Raw genomic sequence first — 22,401 nt, 5'->3', positions numbered from 1 at the left:
ATCCTTGTAATTGCGCTGTTTTCTAGGGGTCCTTGAAGTTGTGCCGCCTATAGTAAAGCTCACGGGCAGGTGGTCCGATGACAGTTCGTCTAATGTGCGCAGTGGAGATATTGTCTTAACATTTTTCTCGAGTACTATATCCAATGTACTCGGATATCTAGATAGTTGCGAGTAGTACGTAGGTCTGTCGGGCGCCATTATCGAATAGGTATTTGTCTGCATGTGTGTAAAGAGCGTATTTCCGTTCGCATTTCCTCTGTAGTTATTCCAATAGTTGTGTTTGGCGTTCAAGTCACCTCCCATCACAACAATTGGTCCCAGATTGAGCAATTTATTGAGATCTTCTCTCACTAGGTTACGTTGGGTGCAGTATACGGAGATGATGGTGTGCGCTCTACCCTCTATGGTGACTTCGATAATCGTGGCTTCGGCGTACTTCAACTTCGGAGTGGGGATTCTTGTGGACGTCATAGATTGCCGAACGAATATTGCGGTTCCTCCGCCTGATCTTCCTTGTCGGTCGTCACGATAAATTTCGAAACCTTGCACTCTCAGCGGTACGCTTGGATTCAAGTGAGATTCTGATAGGAGAATAATGTCGGTGTGTAATTCGTTTGCCAAAGCCAGCAGTTTGTCTGTCTTGTTGCGCACGCTAAATGCGTTCCATACGAGGACTTTCACCGTCTCGGTATTAGGCATCGAGGGTGTCTAGAAGCTCTATCAGGATGACGAGCTTGTCTGCTCTTGATGTGCAGCGAGCGAGCTGTGATCGCATCCTGAGGAGGCCTTGGAGCAGGGCCATCAAATCCAGGTTGTCTTCTGAAGAGGTGGACGCGCGCACGGGCTCCTGCTGTGGGCGGGGCTGGGGGCGGGGCTGTGGGGGCGGCGCGGTCTCGCGCTGCTCTTGGGCGGGGGCGGTGCCTCCGGCTACGTTGGCCCATGAGCGTCCATCCGTCCTCGGCTGAGGAGGTGGCCTGCTCGGGTTCTGGTCTGCCGGCGGTCGTTGGGTCCTTCTGGCAGGTCGCTGCTGTATTGAGGCGACGTACGCTACCCGCTTGGGGCAGCCTCGGTAATTGGCGGGATGCGGGCCTGAGCAGTTGCAGCATGCGGCGGGCTCGTCTCTCGTCTTCTTGGGGCATTCTGCCGAAGCATGCTCCAGTAAGCATTTTACGCACCTTGCTGTGTGCGAGCAGTTTCGGGACCCATGCCCGAAGTCTTGACATCTGTAGCACTGAGTGCCGTGCTGAAAGTGATTGCTCCTGTGCTTCTGGAGTCGAATTCGGCAGTGGCACAGGTATTTGACGGCCGCGCGCAGCTGTCCCATGTTGACTTCCTTATTGAAGTGTGCTAAGTATAAGGGATACTCGATTGAGGCGGTCATCTTAACCACCTTCACTGCTGGGAATCCTTGTGATTCCAGATCTGCCTTGATTTCTTCCACTTCGACGAGCGGCAGGCCCTTGATGACGGCCTTTTTCATTTTTTCCGCTTCGGCCGTGAATGTGTGAAAGCCGCGAGCCTCCGCTCGCAGTCCATTGGTGAGGGCGCGATGGTCCTCCATCGTGCGCACGAAAATGTTAGCCGTGCCGCCCCTGTTGTACCTGAAAGTAAAGAGCTAACCAGCCCCCAGATGTCCTTGCACCGCAGCTGTGATCTGCGCGTGTGTCATGTTCCCCAGGGTCATCACAACCGGGGGAACGCGGTCTCTCCTGCCGGTACCTGCGGGAGAGAAAGATAAATTAGTGTTGGCACGCTTCATACGCGACGCGCCGGCGCCTTCGCTTACCTCGGACAACTCTTCAAATCGGTTGCCACACTGGAGCGGTTGTGGTCCCCGTGGGGACATGGGCCTCTTCACGGGGTTGGACGGCCTCGTCCAGCCTCCATCCTGGGGGGCAGCCGTCTTCATCGGCTGCTGCGGTCTCGGGGGCGCCACGTAGGCCGACGTTGGGCCTATCGGGGGGCGCGTGGGGGACTGGGTCCTGCTGCCCAAGAGGGGCCTGCTGCGGGCTCCATCATCTCCGTTTCATCGGGCGTGGTGGCAGTCGTGGTGGTGGATGGTCTCCGGGTCCTTGGGTCCTCGGGGCGGGGCTGTGGTGCGGGGATCGTAAGGCGCACGGTCCCGGTCTTAGTGCGATGCGCAATTTGGTGAGCGCCGGGCGGTACCACGACCGGGGAGTCCTCGTGGTCAGCGGGGAGCATCCTCGTCGGGAACATCTTCACTTGTTGTGAGCGGTGACTCCTCTTAAAAAGAGAGCACGTCTCGGGAACTTGCGGGCGGTTTGTAGGGGCCAGCGTGGATTTTTTGTGTTGAGTAATACTTTGCGTGAAAGATTGCCTTGATAAAGGCAGTTGGGTGGGCGCGGGCGCCTGCTCGGTGGGCCGGCGGGATTCCTCCGGCCGGCAAAAGTAGCGGGGCCTGGTTGAGTACACAAGCCAGACAAAAACGCTTTTGTGGTTGTGTCACAAACCACAAAAACTCTCAAATCTCTATCTATCCTTTCGGCCCAAGCGGCTTGAAAACTTTGACTCCGAATGGCATCGATACCGTACCGCCCGCATACCTGCCGCGTGGATCGATGTTCAACGTTTTTTCTATGTAAAATTTACTAGGAAAAATCAATTTTTAAATATTGCAAATGTGTATATTTTACTTGTTCATCCCCTCGGCGGTAGTCAAATAAACACTATTTTCGATATACTACCGCTGAGGAGATATTAAAAAAGCTGTTTTTCACCCATATGTATAACCATATTTTGAACAATATTTTTACCTTTTTTGCGTGTACAAAAATCCAGGAACCTCGTAGCATAGTGAATCTTATCTCTTTCTGAGCGCTATGTTACGGGGGACCTGGGAAAAATACTAACTTAACATGTTTTACAAATTTGATCGCTTTGAGATCATATTTACACATTAATTTACAAACTTTTCTTATTTTTTGTCGTATCTTGGCAAACAAAAAATCTAGTTGTCAAGATACACATTCTCATAACTACTATGCACTTAAACTATGTAATTGTCATTCATGTAAGCGTTCAAAATCTTTTCTAACTCGCAAATTTAAGCGACTACTATCACCAGTGCTGCCGACAAAATGAATATGCAACATTTTGTCGGAGCCTATAAACTCATTGTTGGCGCGGGTACAACCCCCCACCACTTTTGGGCTCCTAGCCCAATGTCGGGCGCGAGTCAGGCTAATTAAATATAAGCAGCCACATAATTAAAAATAAATCAGTTCATCTTTACCACCGAAACCAAGCGTTTTATTTATCTACAAGTGACTCCTGCCCAACATAAATAATGTCAAATTTTTTAAGTCTCCGGCAGTTAAACTATGTCTACAATGTTAACGCTCGTCTTCTCGATCTAGTGTTTTCCAATTCTTCTTCTGTAAAAGTATCCGCATCTGCTGAAGATATTCTCCCAATCGACAAGTATCACCCTCCTTTAACGATCGAATGCTACAGTTCAAAAATAGAAAAAAATCCATCTCCATCAACAAAATTAAACTTTTTCAAAGCTGATTTTAAGCAAATCACAAATCTTCTATTGTCTACTGACTGGAACTTTCTTGACTTTGAAGAAAACCTAAATATAATGGTAGACAAATTTTACTTAATTTTAAATAATGCAATTGAATTGTTTGTACCCGTCACTAAAATCACTGTGCACAACTACCCAAAATGGTTTAGCAACGACCTTATTAAAATAATTAGAGACAAAAAAATTGCTCATAAAGTTTATAAATCGTCACGTGATCCTAAAGATAATGTTAAATTTTGTGAACTAAGAAAGACAACTAAAAATATGTCCAAGTTATGTTACAAAAGGTGTATCGAAAACTGCGAAGAATTGGCAGCAGCTAATCCTCAGAATATTTATAAATTTGCGAACATGCTCAATAATAATGACTCTAGTATTCCGTCAAACATGTACTTAGATAATAAAATGGCCGATACCCCCCAAGAAGTCGTCAATCTGTTTGCTGAATTTTTCAGCAAAGTCTATGATACTGCAAACAACTCTCCATTATTCGATACAACTACAGCTAACAATGACAACAAGATCGATTTTAGCCAATGTATATTCAAAGAAAGCGATATTAGAACTAAATTAAAATCCCTTGATATTAATAAATCGGCTGGTCCCGATAACATTCCTCCAATTTTCTTATCAAAATGCTTATCAGTTTTAACATTACCTCTAACTAAACTTTTTAACTTGTCTCTAAAAATTGGTACCTTTCCACAAAAATGGAAAACCAGTTTTCTATTTCCAATCTTTAAGAAACGAAATAGATCAGATATCTCTAACTATAGACCTATATGTATCCAATCGTCAATCCCTAAACTATTTGAATCTGCTCTGCTTTCTAAACTCTCGCCTGAGATTAACAAAGTTATTTCACATCGTCAACATGGTTTCATGGCAAAAAGATCTACTTTTACAAACTTGATGATCTATCAGGAATACCTATTTAATACAATGCAAAAGCGTCTTCAAACAGACGTAGTGTATACTGACTCTAGTAAGGCATTCGACAAAGTCTCACATAAAATTATCATACATAAACTTAGTGCCCTTGGAATAACAGGGAATATTTTGAGATGGTTTGAGAGTTATCTGCATAAAAGAAAAATATGTGTTAAACTCAACTCACACTATTCACACCAGTTCGAAGTCTTTACCGGCGTCTCACAGGGGTCTCATTTAGGACCAGTACTATTTTTATTGTTTATCAATGATATAACTACGGTTTTTGATGGAGTCATGATTCTCTTATTTGCAGATGATCTCAAAATTTATAAAACCATTACAAATATTCATGACTGTTACGTACTACAATTTAATCTTGTGAGGCTACAAGAGTGGTGCACCCACAATGAACTATTTCTCAATATTGATAAATGTCAAACGATAACTTTTTCCCGAATCAAAAATCCCATTACGCATCAATATAGCATCAACAACATTTTCCTAAAAAGAGTTGAGAATATTAAGGATCTTGGTATTATTTTTGACAGGCAACTAACATTTGTTCCTCATATAAACGAAATAACCAACAAGGCCATGAAATGTTTGGGTTTTATATTAAGGACAACGAAAGATTTTAAATTAATAAATTCCTTCAAACTGCTATTCACTGGTTTAGTTAGAAGTAATCTAGAGTATAACTCAACAATCTGGTCTCCATTTTATAAGATTCACCAATTAAAAATTGAAAGAGTGCAACATAAATTTCTGCGATTTATTAATTATAAATTAGGAATTCCAAACGAATATCTTAATTACACTTTCCTCATGAACTTACTAAATTTAACCGATTTATCATTGAGACGCACAGTGTGCGACTTAGTATCTCTTTTCAAAATTTCGAATGGCAGACTGGACGCCATTGATTTGACGAGTCTTATATCGCTCCGTGTACCTACGCGCAACACTCGACAGACCGCTCTATATAATGTTCCCATATCTGCTAACAATTATTTTCAAAACTCACCTATTCAAAGACTTCACATACTCGGTAATAAGTATAGCTCAATTGATGTTTATCATCACCAATCAGTATACAAACTAAAATACAGTATACTAGAATGTTTGTAACAGATTCATAATTTTTTTTCAAACGCATATTTTATTGTTTCATTAACTAAGCTTTGTTTTGTAAAATTCCCAATCGGGCAAAATAAAGATTGATGATTACAAAGATGGTTTACAACAAACTGTAGTGTTTATCTTTATAATAATAATAACAAACTTACTTGTCTTGTGTGTATTACCTACTTAGATTATTGTACTCTTGTAACTACACTATATTTATATAAACTTATCGAACTCATTGTCCAAATTCCAATAACACCGTAACTATATACTTGAATTGTATCTACTTAACTACCTACCTATATCTGTTATATTTTTCTCAAGTTTATGTATTAGTTTAACCTATGTTCTGTAAAATATTCAACCGACGTACTTTGTACAATAAACTTTGCTTGCTTATGTTTATAAAATAATAACACCATAACAATAACCCTACACATTGTTATGTAAGTTCATACTCAATTTATTATGCTATGTAATTAAAATATTTTATAATGCTACTGAACAACAAAACCCATAACATGTATATGTAAAAGCCTTCTAGGCGTTAATAAAATAAAATAAATAAAATAAAAAACATCTGCCTCACCTCGCCAAGTCTTCTGCTCCAAGATCTTCTGGTGTTACCTCTTCAAGACCAGCCGGCCCTTCTCTGGAAAACCGCCAACACCAGAAGCGAGCAGAGACGACAGCACACCCAGTGCCCAACATTCACCAAGCCTGGGTGCGGGAGGCAGATTTCATCACAAATATTACTACTATCATCATCATCGGCCGTAAAGGAGCATTCTCATCGGTTGAAGACACGGTTTGGACCCGGCGCCTAAATCTACAGTCTTGTGCGGACTCCCGTCCAGTACAAGAATCGATAACATAAACTAGGCACAGGAAGTTTACTTGTCTATATTCTTAACATACTTGCCTTTGCTAAATATATCAATAAATTAAACAACGTCGGGAAATCACCCAAGATGGAAACGCTGATTCTTTCAATAAACTGAAATAATTGCTGTGTGTGCTCACTTGAGAGGAAACTTAATTGGAAAAATCTCAATCACCACCGTTTTCTCTTTTTCAATGTAAATATGAAATAAATAATGAACAATTGCATTAAATATTTTTTTCAGGAAGATTTATGAAATGTATGATTCGTTTGTATTGAATTCATAAATATGAAGATTTTTTACACTCGTTGGCAAACAAAAAATAACTATTTAAAAGTTGAGAAAATTGTGTAATGTGTGTCAGTATGTCGTGTCAAACTATGTAAAATAACATTAAAAAAATAAACATTTTGTTTGTCTGGAAAAATATGCAGTTTAATAATATATTTTGACTCAAGAAAAAAATGACAGTATATAATGGTATGTTGTAGTGCAGTGTAGCGAGTGCCATTTACAACCTGAGTAATCCGGTAATCGAGGGTTCAAATCAAGGCGTGATTCGTAGTACGACTCCAATTCAAAATCAAAACTGAAAATGCTTGAAATCACTTTAGCAGTATTTGGTGATGAAATCTGAATAGCCGGGTTTGTACTTCCCAACCTTCCTCTGCCCAACCTCCCTCTCGACTCTCACAAATCACATAGCGTACCACATAAATTGGGGATGCCATAGTAACAATCGACTTCGAGAATTCTTGATAATGTCAATACTTCACTCATACTTAACCAATCGCATCTTCATAAATTCTAACAAACGCCGCAAGAACCGTCCATTTTACATGTTGTAGTCCCACTAGTGATGGATAGCAAGGATCCCAAGGACTATATATCTCTTCCCTCTTCCTCTTTCTCTGGAAATGTGCTGCAGTATCGGATCAGGTCACGTGACCAGACTGCAGATCGTTTTATCCTTATTGGACGACGTTAGACGGGACAAATAGAGCGAATCTATTACGATCTAGTAACAAAATGGTGACATAAAAATATACGTTTTTTTGCTACTTGATATTTATTACTTAAAACGTATTTCAAGGAGTCGGGAGAATATAAAGAGATTTAAAAAATAATACAATAATGTAAAAACGCATTATCTGATAACACGGTTTGTTTTACACCTGCCAGAAACATTGAACACATATTTCAAATGTTTAATTAAATACTTTAACATATTTACATACGTTTATAATATATAATAAATTAACTAACATAGTTCACAAAAAATTGCTACAAATTAGGGTCATTTTCATTCCCACTCTCGTCAAAATATCATCTCTTTATATTTGATCAACCTGACTCTGTTTCCCTGCCCCCAACGAAGAATTTAATTGGTTAATGATGAAAATGACCTTGACGTCATCTACATCGAGTGTTTGCCTAACTTAAGCGTACCATGTCTTCATTCTACTTGCAGTATTTAATTAAAGCATCTGAAACATTTCTAGGCGACCAAATTTTCAAACCAAAAACACATGATTTTGCATTACTACGTATGGCATCGCCTTAATCAATCTAATCCCTAACGATTTGTCAGTTTTTTATCTAGATTTAAAAAATTATGCGCTCAATTTAAGATATTAAGTTTTTATACATTATATAATGTCATTGTATAAGTATAGCCTGTATTTTTGCTGAACGATTTTTTCATAATGGCTGCCATTACCACGCCATGGTGCGTGACTTTTGAGAGGTTTTTTGGGGGTCAGCGTAGTGTTTATGCGTTTACTTATTTTTGGATTACCTCCGTGGTTCTAAATCAATTCTTCAACCTTCAAATTACAGCGGTTCAATCATTAAAGTCAAGCTGTTCTTTAGGAAATGAAGCCCATGAATTCGGTGACATAATTCATAAGAAATTCTACAATACTTTTCAAACAGAATATTTTATTTTGTTGTACGGCGAACATGCTCTGATGTACGTAAATTTAAAAAGTATAAAATACATATTTTGTGTTTTATGGTGATTTATTTTTGGGATATGTTTTGCGCTTCCTCCATATTTAGCCAACTTTACTGATTGCGTCACAGTGTCCATTATCAGGGCAAATGTATAGATTGTGGTTAAGTGTGTATAAAATGAGAGACTCGCAGTGGAACATTTTGGCTCTGATGTCCACAGGTGAAAAGGAAGCTCGTCTTAGCTTTTTGTTCTACCTTGTATACAATGATTCTAGATTTTTGCACTACCTTGTATACAACGATGCTAGCTTTTTGTACTACCTTTTATAAAATGATGCCAGTTTTTGTACTACCTTATATACAATGCTGTTAGCTTTTTATACTACCTTGTAAACAATGATGCTACCCTTTTGTTCTACTTTGTATACAATGATGCTAGCTTTTTGTACTTCTTCGTATACATAATAATTCTAGCTTTTGTACTATTTTGTATACCATGATGCTAGCCTTTTGTACTACCTTGTGTACAATCATGCTAGTTTTTTTGTACTGCCTTGTATACAACCATACTATTTTTTTTGTACTACCTTATATACTATGGGCTTATTTCAAACGGAGAACCATTAAAAGGCTTCGGGTGCAATACAACAATTCATAAGGCATGAAGTTTGGACTTCCCTGGCACTGCAGTTGCAGTTCAAATAAGGACCAGGGTGGCAGGATTGGGGTGAAGGATCTATCACTCCTCAAATATCGTCATCATCGAATACCATCGAACAACATTAGAAAAGGATATTGGCCCTTACAATATTCGTCCTGATGGACCAATAACGCGTTTAAGCGATCAATAAATGCTTTTTTAAATTTATATTTACATTGTACATTTATAGACGAAGAAAAATGAGTACGGATTTTAAGATACTGTTAAAAAATGTGACTGCATGGATCAAAGATATTAGAAGAACGAGATGTGCTATGCGCAGTTCGTACTGAGTGGAATTGTTTTGCCGAGTGTCGTCGGTTTTGTTCACCAATACTACTGCACATCTTCGCTTACGCTAAGGCATCGCTAAGGTATCCGCACTAATACATAGAACAGATTTCTGTGCGTACACGTCCCGATACCGTTCAAAGTACCCTAATTAGGTAGTACTCCGGCTACGGTCCGGCGGCCAACATAGCATATCTCGTTCTTCTAATATCTTTGGCATGGACATTTCCTAAAATAAATTTAGTATTTATAGAATACATCTGAACACGTTTTCACGCAGGAGGCCTCGTCCTAGTAAATATAATGGACGAGTACGAAAATATTATTATTTAAAATTAAACAATAACTTTGTAAACATCACTTATAGGTAAATACTTAATGCCGACCGGGTTTCGCTACAACCGTAGCTTCATCAGGATAGTATAATACTAAACATCTAAAATATAAATTAACATGTGTTGATATCACGGTAAGTAGACAGTCTGAGCTACAGTGAAAGAAGTAGGGATAGGTGGGAGATTGAGAGGCGAGTGCTCTTTTTCAATAGGGAACAATCTGAGTATAGGGCTTTTATTTAGGTTTATTTGGTTGTTGATGACTTTACTATTGACGTTTTTGGCTTTCCTTAACTCTAGCGCCTCTAAGTTATCCAACCTAAGGCCTATTCCGTTTTTATGTAATAGACTGACGCCAGTGTTTTTGTCAAACGTATGGTTGGTTGATATGAGATGATTTGCAAATTCGGAGAACCCATTACTGTTTGGGCATCTTAGGTGTCTTTGACTCGCGTGCTGATATTACGTGCTGTTTTGCCTATGTAAAACGCGGGACAGTCACTACATTGCAGTGAGTAAATACCTGAATGATTTAACCGATGTTATTTGTCCTTAACGTTCATCAAAAATTTACCTATACTATTGTTAGTGTAAAAAGCTGATTTGATATCTTTTTGATATCAACACATGTTAATTTATATTTTAGATGTTTAGTATTATACTGTCCTGATGAAGCTACGGTTGTAGCGAAACCCGGTCAGCATTAAGTATTTACCTATAAGTGATGTTTACAAAGTTATTGTTTAATTTTAAATTATAATGTCACATCACAAATTAACCGCTTCATATGAAGAAAGAAAATATTATTACTTTTAAAAATATGTGTTCCGACTTCCCCATAAAATATACGTGCTTTACTGATAGTTTGTTATGAAATTTGTCACTTAATTCGTTATTGGCTACCAGTCCCGTTTTTAACAGGAAAACGAAAAATATTAACAGATTTTTAATAAATAAACAATATTTTATACCAGTAAGCTTCCTCCGTATATGATTCTTATTTATAAACATGTTCATACTTGAATCTCTGTATGTAACTACGTACATATCTATGGGATGTGCGGAATTGCACTAACACTCCCCACATTCTGGAATAAATACCTTTATTGTTGGTTGCCTCCCTAATTAGGCGGGCTCGATGCGTTTCGAGTCTTCTAGGATCTTAGGAATTATTAGTTTGTTAATATTGTTAAAAACTTGTAATATTTATAATTTGTATGATTTTTCAAGGGTTTGCGCTATTTCAAAATGAAACAATATTTTATTTTCAATATTCACTTTTAGAAGTAAACAGTTTGTAGAACTATGGTACCTATTTCTGTAAAAATAGATTTTTTTAAAGAATCAGTGCGAAATTTAAAAACTTCAAAAAAAGAAAACAATTTTAAAGTAATTTTCATTAACTTGGTTCACAAATATTTCGCGTACAACAGAACAAAATATATTGTTACAGCAATTCTAGTAATTTAGAAGTACCTACTCTATTGCATAAAAATAACTGTCTCAAAAAAAATTCCAATGATGTTATCATTCCATTTAATTAAAATAATATTTTTTATGCGGAAAAAAATAATTGAAATGTGAGATTTTTATCTCAGACCACTTTCTAGCCACACTGTATCTGCCCACCGTTTCTTGGAAAATTCGCCGCAGACTTTCTAAAAAAGAATGGTAACTTTGTAAGGGAAATTTATCATTGTTCCACCGGAGGGCATTTGGGGGGAGAGAATAAAACAATTGAATAAAGTTAATGACAGATGGAAAATTTATAAGCGAAATAAATTCCACGATTCCCAAACTCGCCTCGCTCCTCTGGGATATCGGATTGACGAAAAATAATTGAAATCTCTCCTTCTCGTGTTTCTATTGCTCTTGGACAACTTTTTTTGGTTTGTTTTGGTTGTGTTGTTTGTATTTCGTGGAAGATAAATGTTTGCAAGATAATGCTGGAATTAAAAAACATTCTTGGGATATAATCATTTGTATTTTACATCTTTTATTATGTGTAGTAAAACTAGTAAGACATCCAACATAATCCATCACGTACGCGTCGTATGTGAAATCTAGTTTCGTTTATGAATAAAAATTGGTGTGCGTACACAGGTAACTTATTTGAAAACATCTTTCGGCATTCGCTGAGCATAAGTGCTTTGCTGTATTTATTTTTTAGATCATTTCAAGATCTACAGGACGACGCACGAATAACTAATGTAGCCCTTTCCGTTGCGAAGTTATGACTATTTTTTTAGTCGCAGGGTGAATTTCAAGGCTCTTATCTGACCCCCCTCGTAAGCGCACAAACAAGCGACGGCCTCCGTGGTTGAGGGTAAGGCTCTCGACCAGCAACTGGGATCGCGGGTTCAAATCCCGGCCCGCACAAGTAAATTATGTTGCAAATTACTCACTAAACATAAAATGTAGAATATTTGCGGCACGTTCCAGAGTGAAAGATTCTATCAGTAACGCGCTGGCGTTTCATTATCATTCAGGATTGAAACTTTTTGAAATGGCTTTGGCCGTATTTGGTAACCAGATCTGAATAGTAAGGTTCTTTCCCACCATTCTCTTCCCCATCTCTTTCCACTCCCCACTACCTTCAGCCTCACAAAATACACCAATTGAGGAAACCATAATCTCACTAGCTCCGGACGGTTGGGAGCAGTTAGGACTCTTGTGCGGTTTCACACATTATTAAAAAAGAAAAAAAACGGGAAATGGTCAATTTAGAATAGGTATATATGCCACATGGCGCCACAACCCTTGGGCCACGATATATATTTAAATATTTTAAACAAAATAGTTTTATCGCTAACTCTGGCGGGCCCAAAGATATTAGAAGAACGAGATGTGCTATGAGCAGTTCATACTGTGTGGAATTGTTTTGCCGAGTGTCGCCGGTTTTGTTCACCAATACTACTGCAAACCTTCGCTTACGCTAAGGTATCCGCACTAATACATAGAACAGATTTCTGTACGTACACGTCCCGATACCGTTCAAAGTACCCTAATTAGGTAGTACTCCGGCTACGGTCCGGCGGCCAACATAGCATATCTCGTTCTTCTAATATCTTTGGGCGGGCCCTTATTATGCCTTTTTAAAAACGTTTTCTTGTTATGAAATAATTGTCATTAGACATAACTTTTACTCGATACCTACAATAATAGCACAGGTAGGTACTATTCGGAGAACGTTCTTCAAATTCCTTTTGTGTTTGATTGGAAATATCCGCGTATGTCTGTTACGGTTCCATAATAACTCAACACAGTGACAATTCAACACACTTTTAAAAAGTGATATAAAGTCATTAGAAACGATGAAATTTTTTTTTTAACCTAACCTAACCTAATCTACTTAACCCAGTTAATAAAGTTTTTGTTTTATCACTTTAAATGACTTTATATAACTTTTTAAATATGTGGTGAATTATAATTGTGATGATTTATCCGGTCTCCGTCTATTACTACTCAACGGATTTTGATAGGCTTTTCGAAGGTTTTTATTTAATTTTTATTATATTTTCTAGAAAGTAGAGAAAAGTCGATGTTTTGTAATCAGGTTGCTAAATATCTATTTTTGGGCGCTTACATTGCTAACACCGGCTAAATCTTATGAGATATATCAACATAATGTACTACGGAAATGTATATTTTAAGAAGTCTTCACAACCTCAAACCTTTACCCCAATTATTTATAAGTCCCCGAGCAACGCCGGGTCCACGTCAGCCAGTTATTTTATTTTTTCGCTTTTATAACAAAAAAACGTTTGGAGTGAAGGGGATTATTTATTACTTCTGGAAAAACCCTCCAAATTTTAATTATATCCATAGACATATGAATATTAGTAGACCTGCCCTAAGTGATTAAAAGCGTATTATCCCCACTCCCCATACCGGTTCCATTGGAGCCGGCTGTGCTCGCGTATGGCCTCAAGTGAAATTTGAAAACGTGACGTCATCATTCTTGTGCGAACTATGGTCGAGGCATCATCGGTTCATTTTACGAAATAACACGGCAAAATGTTGACTTGTACTATGAAAACTTGTAAAAATAGATGTGAAAAAGAGAATAAACCCAATTGTCGTATTACATTCCATATATAAGCATTATTTTACATTATTTTAAGCATATTCACATCGTATAATATGAATCAGTTGTTACTATCACATCGAGAAACGTCTGGACGCGAAACACAAAGCTGGTTGGTTGCTGGGAAGTAAATTATGAACATTTATAAAAGTGTCTTAACTAAATACTTAAACGAAATATTCGACTCTGAAAATGAACCGAATTTTTTTGCCGAATTTGGACTTCGCAAATTTGTTCATAACGTGGCGAGTAATTTGCGCTCCCATGTAAAAATGTCTATTCATTCCAAAGCAGATTTTACTTTTAAGAAGTAAATGGTGATATTATAATGCGAGATGCCTATTTACTGTCAGATTGATTTATTGACGAATCACAGTAATCTTCACTCCCTTCGTTCTTCAACAGCTGATTTTACCCCTCGCCATTATCTTCTCGTCTATTAATTCCTATGTCTGTGATTATATCCATATATCCGTACCGTATACTATGGGCCTTACTGATTAACGTGTCATAAAAATTTTACACGTCTGATAAACAATTGCTAGCGTAACGTAAATTATCAATTGAACATAATTTTAAAGACTTTTATTAGTGGAGAGATAAGCCTTTCAAAAATATAACTGAAACTTTTCAAAGTAATATCTTCCTGAAATCGTTTTAATCCATAAAAGCGAAATAACAATGTGAGTTTCAAATAATGATAATGGCATGGCTTTGCGATCAAAGGGAATCTCATGAGAAAAATTGAAATAATAGAATTCCGTAAGTAAAAACAAGTCCACTTGTAGGTACATATAAAGAAAGATGCTTGTTAGTTCTTCCATGAAGCTAAATACATAACATCTAATTAGGAAATGTATGGGCTGTATTGGAAAACCAAGTAAGACAATGGGTACACACGTACACAGTGATAATTGTAAATCTATTAAAATATGGTTTCTTAGCAACTATAAATGTTTTTAGGTAATAAATAATGAGGTTATCTTATCTGATTATATAACGCGTCAGCAGATCATCGGGACCAAAATATTATATAAAAAATTCTAAAATAATATAATCAAAACTTGACCATTTTAAAGGTAATTAGATTTTTCAATGTGGATGAGTGTTTCAGGCTAGTAATTATTGCTTATAAAATAATTGTTACCCTTTGTGCTATGCATAAAAAATCTTGTCTTAAAAACATTAGTTTACCAAAAAAATATTAAAAAAATAACAAATAATCAAATACGACAACGTCCTTGAGGTGGTTGATTCACTACACGGCGGTAAATAAAGTTGACCATTTATCAATATTATTATCATATCAATGATCTTTGAGACTGCACTTCCTTGCAAGGAAATATTTTTAACAAAAATATCTTGTGAATCAATAAAATTATCGGTTTATATGGATATTTTTTTATCGGTGCTTGCAGTGATAACCTGATAAGCATGTTGTGAGTGTAGTGAAAAATGAGAATTCCTGATATCCACGTCTCAAAACGTAGTAGGTACCTACGTCTAAATCAGAAGTTCCCAAACTTTTTGTTAGACCGCTTGCCAAATTTTTTTTCCGTATACCTGCCTGCCGAATATTGAATTTTCCTAAAACTATTAACGTCCCATGTGATAATCATTTATTTTTTTAGTAAAAATATTCCCTTCCCTTGCCTGCCCAACAACCGGGTGGCGGTATAGTTGCTCTGTCTGTACATTGTGCAGACAGGGGCGCCGTTGTGAGGTATTACACCAAAGGAAAATGTAGCATGATAAGCAACGTGAATTACCCTACAGAACTGCCCGTTAAGTTCTTTGTCAGTGCTTATTCCGGTCAGTTCTTCTTGTCACATGATATCCGATTCTTCAACGTTGCATTTCCCTAATCAAAATGTCCTCAAACTTAGTTTTGAAGTCTGTGTGAAGTGCATTTAAATGTTGAACTCATTATTACCCTAGACGTTTTTCGAAAACAAGTTGAGGAACTAGGAAAATTCGCGGCTTCCAATGTGCAATATTTTGCTTAAATATATTAATTCTGATAAGAATAGGAACGTAGACTCTATTTATATACCTCAATTAACAACTTTACGAAATATAAAAATACAAATATCAAAGAAGAAATCAAAAAAAATCTCAGACAATTATATTTGTGTTAGGTCTATTGTGTCATTTACGGAACTCCTAAATGTTGACTTGAGGTAAATGGGGGTCCGCTCGTATGTACCCCTATTTGAATCTCGTGGACCCCCAAATTTTTTTCTCGCTGACGTAGACCCCCAGCATGCCGATATCGACCCCTGGGGGTCTATATAGACCACTTTGGGAACCTCTGGTCTAGATGTATATTTTTTTAAAGTTTTAAGTAAATATAATTTTAAAATATTATTAAGTTCTGCAATTTTCTTTTATTAACGTGATAGCTATTTGATTAATTATGATTTCTTCAACTATCCATTCGTTGTTCGCTTCCTTGTAGCCCGCTTGTATGATTTATGGTCCGTATTCCATCTAATACATCCAAGAAGTCGGTCCTGTTCCCAGTAATGTTTGTCACGAATTCCTCTTTGCAGTTGGCCAGGTCCAATAATCTCTGACACAGGAATTACTTGGTGTTCACAGGAATTCCTTAATAAGTGCCCTAAATCACTTGGGCAGTGGCGTAACTACCGGCTTGGTCAGCTGGGGCAACCACCCGAAGGAAAAGGGTCATCGAACAAATGGAGCTATATTTTCAGTAGTATCACAATCATCATGTTGAAAACTTATTGATATAAATATTTTCATTATTTTTTTGTTTTTTTTGTTTAATTATTTTTTTTTTAAATATTTTTATTCATATTTTCTATATATCTTTTTATTTATATCTTTGATTCTATGTAAATTCGCATTATCTAAAATTAGATCAAACTCCCGCCACCTCAGAACAGGCTCAGCCTAGTGAGGTGGATTCTACCAAAAAAAAAAGAATTTTAATTTATTGGTTAATAAATATCAATAATAAAAAATAAAATATTGCTAATTTACTAAGAATCTCTTCAAATTATTCGTTATCCGGTTAAAAAAGGGATTGCATGGCGCATGCGCTTTACAGATCAATTGATATGTTTCCTGATAAACTGTTAGTAAAATACCAATGAATTATCATTATTTTGGAACACGTATTCATAAAAATCATAACATTTTCGCGCTTCGTCATAATACATATATAATTATGAAAAATGCAAGTGCATTATCAAGTGTTCCGATATTATTGCGATTTACTAGAAAAAATTTCAGGAAGCGGCCTACAGTCCTGTTTTTTACCAAATTACCATTCATTAGAAGAAATTTTTAATAAATCGGCAATACTCTTTTTCTGTGTGTGAATTTATTGGTACCACATAAAATATGAGATTTATATTCGTGCTTTTATACCACTAAACATAATATATTGTTTTACTAGATGTACCCATCTAGCTTAGCTACCGTACCTGGTTTTATTACGTTTCCCTCTGTCGCTACGTTTTCCTTTGTATTTTACGTGAAAAAGTTTACCTGTGAGTTCTTTGACACTAGCTTATAGTTTAGCGCGGTCTAACTTTAGGAAAGAAACGCATGAAATACATTGTCTCAATGACCAACTATATGTATATACGAGTTAACATTATGTTAAATAACGGCCAAATAATTGCTGTAAAATTTCTCCGTCTGAAACGCAAATGGCTTTGGAAATACTTTGTACTAATCAAGGGCCAATGAATGAGTTCATAATTATGTCGATTAGTCAACCCATTGTCATATTGTTATCTACATCTCGAAGTGCGCTAAGATCAAGGAAGTTTCAACTAAATTTATTTTTCCGAATAATGGTAGAGATTATTCCAAAATAATCACGAAAATGAATTGTTTTGTTTCTCCAGTGTTTATTTTAGCAATCTATCAAGACAAAGCATACACTTCAGGCTCAGGCATTCATATCTTTGCATTATTTCCAACAGCTAACCCTTTTGGACAAGTGACAAGTATACTCTCCAGCAACCTAAAAGGCCTTAATGATTTGAACATCTGGACCACTAAATTATTTTTTATGTTTGTTTTTTTTTTTTATATTTACATTAACCCCTCACAAAAGATCATGATGAAAATAATTTAATAATCTTTAAGAATGCAATGTGGAGGGCCTTTTTTAAAGAAAGAAAGAAGAGGAAGTTCTGGATACGTAAAATGTGTGATGGTTGGGTAGGAATCTAGGGATCGGTGTGTCCAGTAGTGACACACATATCAATAAATACCTATATATTTATTTAGTTATTTATTTATTAACGGACATCGTCCAAATTACAAAATAATAACACGAATAAAGTAAAATGAAAAATACAGGAGTAGACAAAGGTACATGAAAGCAAAGACATATGGTAGATATAATATAAGAAAATAAAGTGACAAGTCGAATCAAGTCAAGAATACGCCGTGGGTCAGGACCACAGGACACTTATAATATTCCGTCACTTGTTTAGCGACTGGCAAAAATCATTGAGACTTATCCCAAAAAAGTTAAGGTTTTGACTTGAGTTGACCAGTCTTCACATTCTGGACAATGGTGAATAATATCCATAATTTGTCGAATGATGGTTGAGGAAGAGCAGTTCATTATTTCTGAGTCTTTGCGAGGGGATATTGAAGGGAATGAGTTGCAGTAGAGTAGGTGAATCAATAATACCATTTATAATTTTGAAGAAACAAATGAGGTCATTTCTTTCCCGACTTACAAAGGAGAGAGGTATAGAGTTAGTTCAATTTCATCATATGAGTATTTGCCTTTTTCTAAACCTAGCCTCCTAGCAATCCCTCTTAAGAACCGATGTTGAAGAGATTCAATGGGTCGAATGTGGACAGCATAAAAAGGAGACCAAATAACACAAGCAACATATTGACATAGAGAGACCAGTTGGAGAGGTTTGAGGGTCAAGTGTGCAAATTTTTATCAATATTGAAATAAAACTGTAGATTTGTGTAAAAATCGAAGCCACGTCGCCCGCCGCCATGGACACTTCTTTATATATAGATAGCATAGACATATGAATATTAGTAGACCTGCCCTAAGTGATTAAAAGCGTATTATCCCCACTCCCCATACCGGTTCCATTGGAGCCGGCTGTGCTCGCGTATGGCCTCAAGTGAAATTTGAAAACGTGACGTCATCATTCTTGTGCGAACTATGGTCGAGGCATCATCGGTTCATTTTACGAAATAACACTGCAAAATGTTGACTTGTGATATGAAAACTTGTAAAAATAGATGTGAAAAAGAGAATAAACCCAATTGTCGTATTACATTCCATAAGTAAGCATTATTTTACTTTATTTTTAGCTTATTCACACCGTATTATATGGATCAGTTTTAGAAACACATACTATCACATCACAATGTAGCGATTCTCAAGTGTGCTCATCGTTGTTTACTGGGGTAAGTAAATTATGAAACATTTGTAAAAGTGTCTTAACTAAATACTCTGAAACTAACTACGACTCTGAAAATAGAAGCTGCCTTACTTTGCCGAATTTGGACTTCGCAAATTAGTTCATAACGTGGCGAGTAATTTGCGCTCCCATGTAAAAATGTCTATTCATTCAAAAGCAGATTTTACTTTAAAGAACTAAATGGTGATATTATAATGCGAGATGCCTATTTACTGTCAGATTGATTTATTGACGAATCACAGTCAGCCTTACCCCCTTCGTTCTTCAACAGTTGATTTTACCCCTCGCCATTATCTTCTCGTCTATTAATTCCTATGTCTGTGATAGATAGATATTCTTTACTGTTCACTCGAGAGAAGAGGCTGAAAATTCTTGGGACCAGGAAATATAGCGTAACGCCACTGAAATAAGGCCTAGTTTAATCAAACCATTTACCGTTCGACTGCCCATTTGGGAGTGCCTTGTACAATGTATACGGTACGTGTACTACCTCCTTTACAACACGTGTACCCCGTACAGCCTCCTTTAGTGTGATAACTGTCCCAGCAAAGTAATTTAAACTTTGACAGGTTGGCAGCATTTGAGTGCTATGTGATACAAGACTAATTATTCGGAACTACTTCTTCCATTACTGTCTTTTTCATCACACACGCACGATTATTTTCCGTTTTTCCTCAACCCTCAGATTCAAGATCCCCGTGTAAAAATGTTCAAATTTGTAAGATCACAATGTTACGGCGTAGTACGTTTTTTACGGAGTGGCTGTTAGGAACGTATCACCATACTTTATTTTATACACAATATGGAGAAGTTTGCAGCAGATGGGTGTACCTAAATAATTAAGGAAATGAATATGTATCTGTTATCACACATTTTACGATGAATCTTTTGAGGCTTATCTCGCACGATAAGTCATCTTGATAAGATTTTAAATCACCATCACGTGTCATATCGCTTTTCAAGGATGCATTACTCGCACGACAAAACTGTGGGACTTAAGTAATTAACTCTCGGGGTATGATGCATTATAATATTTCTGTTTAGATGTTTTAATAAATACTGCTCCACATTAACACATGTATAAACTGTTGAATAATAATAACCCAATAAATACGAAAACAACTGGCCCAATCAATCAGTTGTCCGACGACTTTCGTGAAGTTGTGTTTCATTGTAAATCCTCTCCCAAGGTACCCCCGAGAGGAAACCGGCATTTTACAGTCAATGTCACTGGCGTAGGTGTCCAGTACATTCACCATGATAATACCGATAATGCACTACGAAAAAATTACAAATTTACCCTTAGCACCATAGAATAACAAAGAAAACTAGAAATGCCTTCCAAATAGATTTGACTGATTTTTGATTTCCAGTGACAGACTACCTTTTGATTCTAGTCCATTTAGCACGCGCTCTCTTTCCATACTTGCCTCACACTGTTCTGAATATGAAATTTAAGCAAAGAATGGTCAGACTTTTGGATCACTAAACACGTTTGCACGCATTTCTCATCTCAAATGATAGTGGATCGCACAAATTTCCCCACATTCCCGAATAAACACATTATAATTATTTTGAACCTTTTTTAAAGATTTTTTGATAAAAAAATTTTAATGTTGCGGTCAATAAATTTTACATATTTTAATTATTATATTATATTTTAATTATTGTTCAGTTCACGGTACTTAAAACCTTATCCCGAAGGTCAACATTACAAAGGACTTGCATCTCAAGAACGTTGCATAGCATAAAATTTAAGAGTCCGAGCTTCCATTTTGTACAATAGATTGGAGTGGATACAGCACTTTGCCGTACGTTAGAAAAATTTACAAAAAATCATGGGTATCTCTTAAATTTTAATAATCTTCGTTATTTCGCTATCGATTATTTATGCTGGCACTTCGACGTAAGCAACGAAATTATATCATTTGTTTTGTAGATAAAAAATAAATATTATTGTAGAAAGCAATCACTTAGTGGTTTGACACATTTAATAAAATAAAATAAAACGCTTTTTGTTTTAAAACCACGAGTATTTAATAATTTTTAGAACAGACCGGTTTCGATTTACTCAAGCATCTTCAGGGTACAAATTATTACAGTAATACTCGTGGTTTTAAAACAAAAAGTATTTTATTTTATTTTATTTAAAAAATAATATATCATTGAAGAAGAAGATAATACTAAACGAAACGTAAAATAGAATAAGGCAAAGAAAAATAAAAAGGTAACGGTCTCAACTGGGAATCGAACCCAGGATCTCCGTCTTACCAGGACAACGCCTCTAACCACTCGGCCATTGGGACATAATTATTACAAATCATTTTTGGCACACCCAATTTCTACCGATTTATAAGAAATTTGTCGTTAAGTTTTTAAGTTCCAAAAAAAATATATATACAGGGTGTATCGGCAAGTACCCGACAAACTTTAACCAGCTATTCCTCAGCACATTTGGAGTAAAAAATGTTACAGTCGCTTTGCTGTCCGGTAACATTTTTTTCCATTAAAAACAAAAAATAAATAAAAAAATCCACACTCCGTCACTGTCATTTGCATTGTTTCTCGTGTCCAACAGCTGTTATTAGCAAGTGTGTGAAAAAGTGTCCTCGCTCTTTCGTACACACTAAATAATAATAGTTAAAAATGAGACGAATGGTGCCGTGCCATTTCGTTGTGATTGTAAAAGCGCGCCAATGTAGGTACGTACGTGCATTATTCAACGAAACTCGAACAAAATATTGCCAGACGGGTTTTCAAACTTTGACAAAGGATAAAACATTGGTGACATGTGGTGAAAATATGAATAGTAAATTTTTGTTAAAAAAAAAATGTTACCGGACAGCAAAGTGCCCATAACATTTTTTACTCCAAATGTGCTAAGGAATAGCTGGTTAAAGTTTATCGGGTACGTGCCGATACACCCTGTATATATTATTGAGGATAATATGTATACATTAGTTGTAGCGAAACTATGAACACATTTTTTTTAAATATAAAACAGGCACCAAGTCTTGGATCATCAGCCAAGACAGATTAGTTTTATTGCTCCAAAAATGTATAATTCTTTATGCACAACCTTTAAAAGGGCCACGTGTG

The sequence above is a fragment of the Hesperophylax consimilis genome, chromosome 12, assembly GCF_061612785.1.
Source record: "Hesperophylax consimilis isolate HC1 chromosome 12, BYU_Hcon_1.0, whole genome shotgun sequence".
NCBI classification, from domain to species: Eukaryota; Metazoa; Arthropoda; class Insecta; order Trichoptera; family Limnephilidae; genus Hesperophylax; species Hesperophylax consimilis.
Note: the sequence above shows the minus strand (reverse complement) of the source record.